At 42.3% G+C, this 12,161-nt stretch overlaps 1 protein-coding gene across 2 annotated transcripts in view; it reads left to right on the plus strand.

Annotated features, from left to right (window-relative positions):
• The window catches only part of LOC109515024 (metabotropic glutamate receptor 7-like), a 123,648-nt gene that overhangs the window by 51,258 nt on the left and 60,229 nt on the right, over nucleotides 1-12,161 (plus strand). The window lies entirely within an intron of this gene.

Here is a 12,161-nt window from a genome sequence, read left to right on the forward strand (position 1 = left end):
TTCCTTAGTTTAGTATCCGCACATTGTTTTAGTATACATTTTTTAAAACATATATTGTGGCAATCATAAGGAGCACACATGATTGACTGTAAACACATCTTTATTCCACGACTGCCGACAAGTGGATCTATTCTGAACAAGGACAGAATAGTGTCCACCATAATATTTATTAAAAGAAAAATAAATAAAAGTCCGCGAGAGAGAAGCCCGATCCGAACCTGTTTTACTTCCGCATTCCTGTCGTTTTGGTCCGGAGCAGAAATTGCACGTGTGACCGCAAGTGGAGCTGCGCCGGAGTTGTCACGCTCAGCGGCTTTGCACGTGTGAACGCTCCACAAAATTTGCTCCGGTGTAAAATACATCGCAACAAAATATTTCGGTGCAGCGTCGGACTAAATGTGTGCCGTGTGAACAGGGCTCTTATCTGCTACTTTTTTCCCCACGCTTTGAACTTTGCGACTTTAAAGGTGATGAAGCTTATTAATTGTTTTTTTACTGACAAGCTTTAATGTCGAGCTTTATGTCGCCAACAGACTTACACATACTGTTGTCCCATCTGACCTGTGAAATTACTGAATATGTCAAATTGGAAGAATGTCTCAGCTTCCCCTCCGACTGAATATTCATACAATTCAGGTTATCGTAGATAGTGGGAGGCTTGAATGATGTAATCTTTTCTCATACCTGGCTGAAGCGTAACAGCAATGCTGACAAGTGCAACGACTACAACTGAGTGCCTGCTGTGCTGCCTTTCCTTCATAAAAATAACAACTCTTGCAAAAAAAAAACAAAAAAAAAACAGACCAACAAACACAAAAAAAAACAAAACAGTAATCTTAAAAGCCTGCTCTGCAACATCACCTCCAAAAAGCGGGGAGCAGACAGTTCAACAGGACAAGATTCAGACACACTGACAATGCCTAACGACAAACTAAACTGTGAGATGACTGACTACAAAAAGTTAAGAGATATACACTAAGTGTTGCACAGGACCACTTAGCCTGGTGAGGTCAACATGAGGTTGATGTTGCAATCCGGGCTCAGTTTGCACAACAAAAGAAGTGCATTCGAGCAACAAGGTATGCATGAGAATGTATGTTCAGTACATCTGTAAATGTCTGTTGTTCAAGGCATTCTACGGTGAATGAGGAACACCGAGACATTTTGGTTTTCTTGGCCAAAAATCTCAACAACACAAAAAGCCTGAGTCAGACTCAGTTGATGTGTACTCCAAAAGAATCAGCAGAAAAACGAGAGATTTTGCTGCTCCAGTTGCTATCTTAAGGTGGCCCGGTGGTCCAGTGGTTAGCGCATTGACCTCACAGTGCAGAGGTACCGGGTTCAATTCTGGCTCCGGCCTCCCTGTGTGGAGTTTGCATGTTCTCCCCGTATTTGCGTGGGTTTTCTCCGGGTACTCCGGTTTCCTCCCACATTCCAAAAACATGCATGGCAGGCTGATGGAACACTCTAAATTGTCCCATGGTGTGAGTGTGAGCAAGAATGGGTGTTAGTCTCTGTGTGCCCTGCGATTGGCTGGCAACCGGTTCAGGGTGTCCCGCACCTACTTCCCAAAGACAGCTGGGATAGGCTCCAGCACGCCCCGCGACCCTTGTGAGGTTCAGAAAATGGATGGATGGATGCTTTGACTTGCATGTACGAACTTGAGGTACAAGTGTTTTATGGGTCCGCTAACCGAACACACCTCATGTCACATTAAGGTGCACTTTGGCATATATCGAACATTTTTTTGGTTTGTTTCAATCTGTTTAATGCTGCCCCTAGTTCAAATTTACTGTCAAACTACATATCAAACTCGGGGAATTACATGTTGTGTATTTGTAACACAAGCTGAAAATCACAACAGCAAACAACATTGCTTAGCCTTTAGTTAACGAGCTTAATGTTAATGCTCATGTTAACATAAATAGGAAACACATATTACCCTTTAAACAACTGATATTTAAACACAACACAAATACCGAGTTCTGTGAAACATTGACATTCAGTATAATAGTCCGCAGAGTCATATACTGTGTGTGTGTGTGTGTGTGTGTGTGTGTGTGCGTGTGCGCGTGCATGTGCGCATTGTGGCTCTTTGCAGTAACACAGTAAAAAAAATTGGCTCTTCGTCTCTGACTGGTTGGCCACCCATGGTCTGTACTGTAAAGATGTTTATGTATGTCTGTATTTCGGTTTGTCTTTAACTGTTGGCAGATAGCTAAGGTAGACAGCAGCACAATGGCCATTTAATTCATGCAGTGTGACAATAATTAATTATTTTAAAGTATTCTATTTTTAACTGTCATTACTCGAGTTTTTTTTTTTTTTTAATAGAATATCATACAGCTCTAGTTTTCTTATTGTAAAGAAAACACAAGAAAATGTTGGTTGTTTTTTGGGGTGAAGCTAGAACTAATTAATGGCATTTTCCATTTAATTAAGTGGAGAAAGATGCTTTGAGGTACGAGTGATTTGAGGTGGTAGCATGGGAGGAAATTATAGCAGATCAGGTGTATTAACGCTGATGTACAGTACGGTGAAGGCCACATGGCAGGCATGTTTTTTTTAAATAATTTTTTCATCCACATGGCGATATGGTGTGTGTGTGTGCGTGCGTGCGTGCGTGCGTGCGTGCGTGCGTGCGTGTGTGTGCTTGTGTGATTTGATGGAAGGTGGATATAGACTAAAGGGGGTGCGAATGGGAATCTGTTCGAGTGTATGCTTCACACCTGTGATTGATTGATCGGTAGTCATCCCTGCAGAGGATCAGCAGTACTGTATATCCTCCAATGTAAAAATGGAAAGATAGATAGATGCTGTAAGGCTGAAGTTTCATAGGCTTTGTCAGTCGAGCCTGCACTGAAATCCTGGAGGCGGTCACAATTTTTCATCAGTGCTACTGTGGGGCCACATAGGACCACGTACTTCCTAACCAGATGTATGACAAAAATGCTATTTTAAATAAGGATTAAAACAAAATTCACTCTTAATATTTCATTTTTTGATCATTATTTATCAGTGCATGTATCAGAGATCCATTATCCTCACCCAGTCACAAAGGTATAGAAGCTAGCTACAATGTAACCATCTACTGTATATGTTTTTCCCAGTACAAAGGGCTCGCTTGCAGAATAATTAACATACTTTTGAGAAGACACAAAACTTCTGGACAAGAACCCAACATAAAGTGCAAGAAGTCATTTTGGACATTTTTTTTTTTCCGAAAAATCAGTTCACTCAACGTTTTTTATATTTTTCAGGTACACAATGTTTGTGCTGAATGTCATTCCAAAACCACAAAAACGTGTTTAATAATTATCACCTTTTAAAAAAATATTTTTGGGGGGGAGGGTTGTAAAAAAAATTATTAATAATTTTAGAGGTGTTCACATGGCAACTTTTACTCCGGTTTAACACTGGTGCAGCCCCCCCCATTGGGCGTTCATACGTACAAAGTTATACCGGTGTAGCCCCTGAAAACAGCTTCAACCGGAGCAAATTTAACACTGCTCAGGAGGTGGTTTAAAAATTTAGTCCGGAGTAAATGCTAGTTTGCGGGGCAGCACCGATATAAAATGGGACGTGTGAATGCTGCAGGAGTAGACTCGCTACGTGTGAGAAGAGTTGATTACATACGGGTATTGAATGTGTTGCTTTTGTTTTTAGGTTACCCCACAAATAATGTATCGTTGCACTTTAATAGTTTCTTGAAGGCTAATTAGATCACTTCATACTGAAGTAAATATGATTGTCTTATTGTCCAAGTTTAAAATGTTTTTCGGGTGGAAAAATCAAAGACTTGCCAAGGCCAGTGTATGTGTGAATGGTTGTTTGTTTGCATGTGCCCTGCGAATGGCTGGTGACCAGTCCATGATGTACCCCGCCTCTCACCCAAAGCCAGCTGAGATAAGCTTCGGCTCAGCCATGACCGTAGTGAGGATAAGTGGTACAAAAATGGATGGATGCTGTGTCTATGTCACATCACACAGAAGGGAGGCATTAGGTCAGCGCTCAAGTGCACATTTTGCCACACAATAAACACGTAAAATTCAAAACCGGTGTGCCATCATGGTAATTGTAATGTAAAATGAGCACATGGCTTAGCTTTAAAAGACTCGAAGCAGCAAGTGGTGTCAATTTTCCATTTGCAAAAGTGTTTTTACAATTGTTTGTTCATGTTTGCACCAATATTTGGACGTACTTGTGTAGCAGCCATCCAGGAAGTAACAGAGAGGCTTTTCCTGCTGGTTTGTCTCTTGCTGTGAGCGCTCTGAAGTCACTCAGCCAGCCTCTCTTCTATTTTTCAATTCGAGGGCGCAACACGTCGTGATATAGCGTTTAGTCCTTGCGTCCTCGCAGCACATTCATAGTGAATACGTTTGTTAACGGAAAACTGCAAGTTACTCAGTGCAGCGTTAAAAAAAAGAAAACAAATCCACCCTTGTGCATTTTTTAAACCGCTCTTGGCGCTAGACTTGCACTCAGCATCAAAATGAGGCCGTACATTTTACAGGCCATTGTAAGTGTGAGTGGTTGTTTGTTTGTATACGCCCTACGATTGGCAGTTGACCAGTGCAGGTAGGTATGTACCGCGCTTCTTGCCCAAAGTCTCCTGGGATATGCTCCAGCTCTCCCATAACCCATATGTGGATAAATGGTAAAATCGTTGATGGGTGGGTGGTTTGAATAATCGACACTGGTCCATCAAATGAAAGAGCTGCTTCGCAAGCACAACAGCAAGAGCTTGCAGTGTGTTGCTCCCCACCTCCACCTTTGTGCATCCCAAACCATTTGGTAATCCTACAGGGAGGGATCACCGTCTTCTACAATCCACTAAAGTGTGCAAACCTCAAACCTGGGGAAAAAAAGGAGTAATAAAACCCTGCAGGCACTGATCAGAAGTCCATCATGCATAAATATTTTAGTTGTGTGCATTCACATCTAGTGTGATGGCTCATTAAAACTTGAAGAAGTTGTTTGCGGCTGTGTAATTTACGTCGACAGACTTTGGTTGAGAGACATCTGCACAGAGTGAGAGATAGGAGAGAGTCTATCTGGAGAAAATCCACCAATTTAAGACTTATTTTGGAAGATCCTGATAAACACAGCTTCGCTCATCTTGCTTTCTCGGAGACACTTCGTATGGATTTGTTTAAATACATTGCATAGAGCAATCAACAAACTACCGGTGTGATTATTGTCACCGATGTGGAGAGAGAGAACAGAATAATAATCGTGGGGTTGTTGACTCATCCTTTTGCCAGTAAGCAGCATTCGTTTTAACATATTTTGTATTCAAATATAAACGGGAATTATTTGCTTTCAAGAAACCCGTAACAGTACTGCAGGGCATCTTATCTTTAATAAACACATTAATCATGCAAGAGCATTTCTAAACATTCATCCACCCACTTTTGCACCAAAGCTCAGTGAAATCAGTCAAAAGAGAAGTAAACGTCGAAGTGTTTATATTTACCAGTGTTACTGGATTTTTGAAGTCGCAGTGGTAAACAAAATTGTGATGTATCATATGGTTGACTCTTATGATACAGAAGTGATATACTAACACGTAAAATATCAATGCAGTCGTCCCTCGCAGTTCAATCCGTAACAGCTTAGACAGGGGGACGATGAAAACAGCACCATTACTTTTTTTTAAACCAACGGTAACAAAAACTAGACACAACACCGTACTGATGATGAGTGAAAGCTACAGAGAATTTGGTTAGCAGGCTATCAATATAGCTGTGCTTAAAAATAATACAAATGTTGCTACCAACATTTTCGAGGAAGCAAAAACAACTTTCCATTGTCGGGAGTAGGCACAGTGAAATGTATTTATGCTGGATGCCCACGATGCAGGCCACCTCTTTTTACCCAGGCTTGGAACTAGCAGTGGCAGGGAATCGACAAATAGTGTGAAGGTTGTTACAATTCCCCCTGACCAGGATTTGAACCCCTGTCTCCCTTCCTTTCAACTTGAGTACACATAACGGTGCGTATAAATAATAGCTTAAATAGCCTACGTGTTTACTACTTTGCGGATTTTGTCGAGAGTCTTAGGATATGGTCTGGAATGTGAACCCTGTGATAAATTCGAGATTAGTGGCCGATGGGAATCCCGTACATGCGCGCTTTTTGATGTTGCTGACCTTTGAATGTGATATGAATCATGCTTTTCTCCTCCATGTACCGTCAACACTGCTTTTCTAAACTAACACTGAAAATAGGCTTTACTCTTGGTAATGATCGGCTGCTCTGGAAAAAGAATGTTTCCACCAAATTAAGTGCAAATGAAGTATGCAGTTCACAAGTGAGTTTGTAAAATCATTACACATTCATTCACTGCTGTGGACATTTATATTCATCAACTGTTTACTACCACCTTTGTACATTCATCAAGTACATTTCCCAACAGATCGGCATGGAAGAGGGTCTCACCCTGCCAGTCCATAAAATTACCCAAGACATCACAGGGGATGGAGAGAGAGGGAGAGAGAGGGAGAGAGAGGGGGAGAGAGGGGGAGAGAGACAGAGAGAGAGAGAGAGAGAGAGAGAGAGAGAGAGAGAGAGGGACTAAAACGCAGAAGCGGTATGCACGGCTAAGCACCTTAAGTTGTGATTAATTGGAGCAAAGGGATCAAGTGTTATAAATACAGACATCTCTGCAGTGCAACACGGTCTAATCTTATCTGTGAATTTGACTGACAACAAGAGTCTGAGAATGGTTCCTATACTCTAACTATAGCTGTATTTGGCATTGTTTTTGGGGAAAAAAAATTGTCTACCGGTGTTTATAATATAGATAATACCCCATTTAATTTCATGGAGACACGCAGATATTTGTCCAAAGCGGTTAATGTACAAATGATTTTTGATGGATAAATTTAGATGCAGCGGCTATTTATCGGGTGCATTTTGTAGTCTAGAAATTACAATAAGTAAAACAAAAAAAAAAATCTTGATTATCTAATAAAGCAGGGGTCCCCAATCGCCAGTCCGGGGACCGGTACCGATCCGCAGGGCATTTGGTACCGGGCCGCACAGAAAGAACTTGCCTTAACTCCGTTTTATTTATTTTGGAATACGAAAGATGTTTATTTTGAAAAATTACCGGATTCTCCGTTACATCCGTCTGTGTCACGCTTGACTCACGTCAAGCCACGCTTCTCCGTCACGTGACCGATTACGCTAAAAACAAAACGCTGGAGCTCGCAAAATGAGTAAAAAAAACTGCAGGAGATCGCAAATGACGGCGGCTTTATTAAAAGTACGTTCGGGACAACTGGATTAAAGTTATGGCTGAATATTCTGAGATCGCCACAATAGCACTGTTGCTATTTCCGACATACTACCTGTGTGAGGGCGGGGGTTGCGCAGCAACAGCGACTAAAACAAAATGACGAAGTAGACTGGACATAAACCACACACTTGAGGTGTCATTGTCTCCTATTACCCCGAGATGGGACCGTCTGGTTGCAGAAAATCAAGCTCGGGGCTGTGGTGAGTCGTCATTTTCATGCAGCTCATACCATATTATTGTTGTATTATTTCCGCCACACCTTAAATGCCGGTCCCTGAAAATATTGTCTGACATAAACCGGTCCGTGGGGCAAAAAAGGTTGGGGACCCCTGTAATAAAGAAAACCAGTTGGTCATTCATTATTAAGTGAAATGTGTTATTTTGTCATCTGTATTCATAATTGTTCTTTAACCAAGAAAAAAAATGTATGTATATTTTTTTTTGTCTGAATACTTGAATATTCGACAGCTGCAGCCTGAATTGAGTCAGTGATGTAAAGGACTCACTGACGATCAACTCAATCCATGAGATTAGTCAGCGTCACTCACAGCATGTCTCATAGTTGTAAGCAAATTATTACGTTGCCATCAAAAGCTGTTTTGCAGTCCAATTTTGAGGTATAACAAAAGCCTCAAAATATATTGTCACAGTCATGATTCTGATTGACATGCAAATAATTGCAAACAATGAATTAACCATACTAGTTTATCTTCAGACTTTTTTCCTTTTTATATTTGTATGCCATGGGTAGAACAAAACTATTTTGATGTTTTCCGTTTCAGCCATGTAGTTTTTTCGGTTCATTTTCGCCAAGCACCTATTTTCTCACTTATGATCATTGGCAATAGAATCAGGATAAGATCATAATATTGCGATACTCTGGGGCGGGAGAGTGGTCGACTGGTGAGCACGATCTCCTCACAGTGCAGAGGTTCAATTCCAGGCCCCAGCCTTCCTTTGTGGAGTTTTCATGTTCTCCCCGTGCCTGCGGGTACTTCGGTTTCCTCTCACATTCCAAAAACATGCATGGCAGGCTAATGGAACACTCGAGATCAGGGGTGTCCAAACTCGGTCCTCAAGGGCCGCTCTCCTGCCTGTTTTCCAGCTCTCCCAGGAGCAACAAACCTCATTCAAGTGATCAGGATCGTTCTTATGTTACTTCAGAGCTGGCTGATGAGCTGATCCTCTGAATTAGGTGTGTTGCAGCCGGGAGAGCTGGAAAACAGGCAGGACAGTGGCCGTCCAGCCCCGGAGCTGGACATACTTGCTCTAAATTGTCCCTAGATGTGATTGCTCGTCTATGTGTGCCCTGCGATTAGCTGGCAACCAGTTCAGGGTGTACCCCGCCTACTGGCCGAAGACAGCTGGGACCTGTCCAGCACGCCCACGACCCTCATGAGGATAAGCGGATCAGAAAATGGATGGATGCATTAATATATTCTTCTCACAACTTATATAAAGCGACTTCATGTGTTTTGAAATGTCCAGTAAGTGCTAACCATTTCCAACGACACAGGAGTTTATAGAAAGCAGTGTTATTATTGTAGCGTTTGCGCACGTTAACGTATGAGACCTTGAGACGTTTTTTGTGGCCGCCCTGTTTGTAAATGTCAAAGGCATTAGTAGGATTCTCGCTTCGCCACTTCAAGGAGAACCACCTTGCAGACTAATGCAATATGGCTCTCCGTTTCCCCCCGCCAAGTTGAGAGTGATGGTCAACATGTATTGATCTCTGTTTTGATCTAATTCTCTTTTTTCTATTCTGTGCCTGGTTCAAGCACTGTTTCATTGTGGATCTTCAGACCAGTTGAAGGTGAATCTTGCAGAGATACATCTTGTTTTTGTGCGTGTAGGTATTATTTTTTTGGACCATGTGCCTGGTTTACATGTGAAGATACCCTTCTACAGAGGACCGCAGTGGAATTGTGTGTCTCAAGTTGCCAACACACAGGCCTATTTGCTGGAGGAGAGGGGGAGCAGGATGCTAGTTAGCATTAGCAGCGATCTGGGGAGCAAGCCAGATGTATCTGAAAATAGTTGAAAATAGAGCACAATATTTTTTGCATGACCCCGTGGCAGAGCCAAGCCTCACAACTGACAGAGGAACGGCAAGCTGGAAATAGCGGGATGAGCTGAACATGGATGCCATCTGCATGTCATCTCATTTGATATGCTCCCATTTTTTCAGGATGAAAGCCTGTGAGGAAAAAGCTGACCTTTTTTTCCACTTTCAAGGTGATAAATATAATTTCAGCACCCACAGAGGTTTGTCTTCGCAGGCAGTTGAATATGCAAGTGGGAGGTCAAATCCTTTGAGAGCCTTCAATTTGAAGAGATTTGTATTTCAGAAGCAAACTGGTGAAAGTTGATTCTTTGGCCCGGGAAAGCATTTTCATAACCGACTGTGTGAAGGTTTAGGATGAATGATTGACACAGTTTAAAGCACTACAGGATGGACCGAAAAAGCCAAGAATTTCCAAGAGTTTAGTCATCGTGATCATTAAACTGGCATCTACGTATGTTCACCTAATGGGGAGCAGAAACCCCAATACATGGAGCACTGATGTTAAGCTGTTTGATGATCAGAGCTACATGATCCAGGTGCAGCTAAAAATATCCTTTCCACCACAGAGCCCAGTTCAGCTCAGCTCTCCATGGTACGGTTTTAGAGCGGTAAACCCGAGCCTGGCTTGTGTTTCGTGTGTGTGACATCATTAGTGTGCAGCTCATCGAAGACTTCAACAAAGAGGGCAAACATGGCACTGTACACTTTCGTGTACTGAAGATATAAATCACAAACTGTGATGCTGGGGAGGATTCAGGATCTAATAAATAAGCACAGGTTGGTTTTCTCTGAGTTTTGCCTTGGCTGCATGGTGGGTTTAGACCTAGGGATGTATTGATAGTCGTGAACGTTTGGGCTTTTCAAGGCCTTTGAGACTCTTTGAGCCTTTCATGCACCAATAATGATAACCTGTAACATGACAACATGATAAGCTGTCCACTGGAGTGTAACCGCTGTCCCTGGAAGGGTTAAGGGCCAATTTTGCTTTACTTGAATTTGGATCGTCTCTCGATCACAATACACCAAGTAGCCAAAGACAATCCGTTCCAAGACATTGGTTGAGCTCTGATATGTTCACATCTAGAAATTTGTACCACTGTAACTGTTGTAGCGTAAAACTCCAGGGTATTACATCTACTTTCTAAACACGGTTGAACAATTTGTACGGACGTGGAGCCTGGTTCCAGCCGGGATGATTTTTTTTCTTCCGCCTTGCTAAAACTACAACGACAAACTGACATTCCCCATGAGGATGTTGTGACCCTACAAAGCGTCGAGCAAGGAGAAAACAAAATCAACCTGTCCTTGCGTCTGTTACCGTGGGAAATGTTAACTCTATCCCCAATAAGATGGACAAGGGAGCAGCGCTAACCCGGCATGAAAGGGACTTTCGGGAGGCAAGACCGCTGCTGTTTATATAGAGTCGTGACTAACAGCACTACCACCAGACAGCACCGTGTGAGCCTCTCTTCCCTCTGCACCGTGGACAGGTTCATGTTATGTTAATGTGCTTGAGCTCATACAATGGGTACATTTTCTGTGTTTTCCTTACATTATACTGTCAGTCTCTTTTTTTCCTTTTGCTTTCTTGTATCCACTCTTGCTGGTGATGCAAATTTCCCTATTGCTGCACTCATCAAGGTAATCTAATCTAATCTCATCTAAAATGAAAATTTACATTGTTTAAGGTTCCACACATTTAAATTTCAACTGAAACATTTCTAAACACGATGCATTCATGCCACTGACAAAGCCGTCACGTGAAGATGAGTGGCAAATGAGCCTCATGCAGCTCACGTTTCCACATCCTGGCTCATCACGCAAGTGTAGAAAAAAAGGGAACTAAAGCAAAATGTAAAGTAATGGATGGATGATATGGTCACGCTGGAGTCTTACTGCTTTTAATGTTCTTTTGACTTTGGTGTCCTTTCATTTTCTTTGGTTCGCACACTTACCTTTTTGTTGGGGCTGCTCCCTGTTAAGTTGCAAAGATGCATCAGAAAAGCCCAGGAAAGACCTTTGGGTCTCTTTGGAAAGTCAAACTTGTTTAACCTTCGTTGTGCCACCTTTCCTTCACCTTTTGGAAAACATCATCGCATCAGCGCCAGATGAAAAGGGGCTTTGTTTCAGACATCGAAGAGAGCACTGTGTAAAATGAATGTGACACAGCTTTTCCTTACCGACATCATCTCGCGATGGCGATTATTGCCCAAGTCCCAAGCATGTAATTACTATAAAAAGGGATTCTTTGATCTATGCGTTCTTGTCATACTTATTTCAATCTGGTTGTCGCCAACAGTGATAGCTACTTCAGAGGCCAAACCTACGTTGATGGAATATAATAATCATCTTTATTTGTCACGTACACAAACCTTGATCTCTGCGTTGGACACATTGCAGTCGTGGACACAGCAAAGACACGGGAGACCGGGTGTGGGCCTCAGACTCAAGGACAGCACAGAGTCCCCATGGTGACAGGTGATGGTCTTAACGACCGGTACTTGGCTATGGCTGCCCCAAAATCAATGCTGTGATTTGTACCGACCATGACGTGCATGTGGAAATTGACTGCACCCAGTAGTCTCTCTTAAATTTAAAGTTGGCACTTTATTTTCTTATGGCGTAAATTATAGGTTGCTTACTTTTCTTCTCTATTGTCGCCTTCTTAATCTCGAGTGTTTCCTCCTGCAGTCGGTACTTGATTGATGACTTGTTGCTGTAAATGTTGCTGCCATGTATGATCTTATTTCCTCTTTTAAAGGTTGGCCGGGGTTTACCTTTGCTAATTGCAAA

Source organism: Hippocampus comes, unplaced genomic scaffold (assembly GCF_001891065.2).
Source record: "Hippocampus comes isolate QL1 unplaced genomic scaffold, H_comes_QL1_v1.1 scaffold41, whole genome shotgun sequence".
In the NCBI taxonomy this organism is placed as follows: Eukaryota; Metazoa; Chordata; class Actinopteri; order Syngnathiformes; family Syngnathidae; genus Hippocampus; species Hippocampus comes.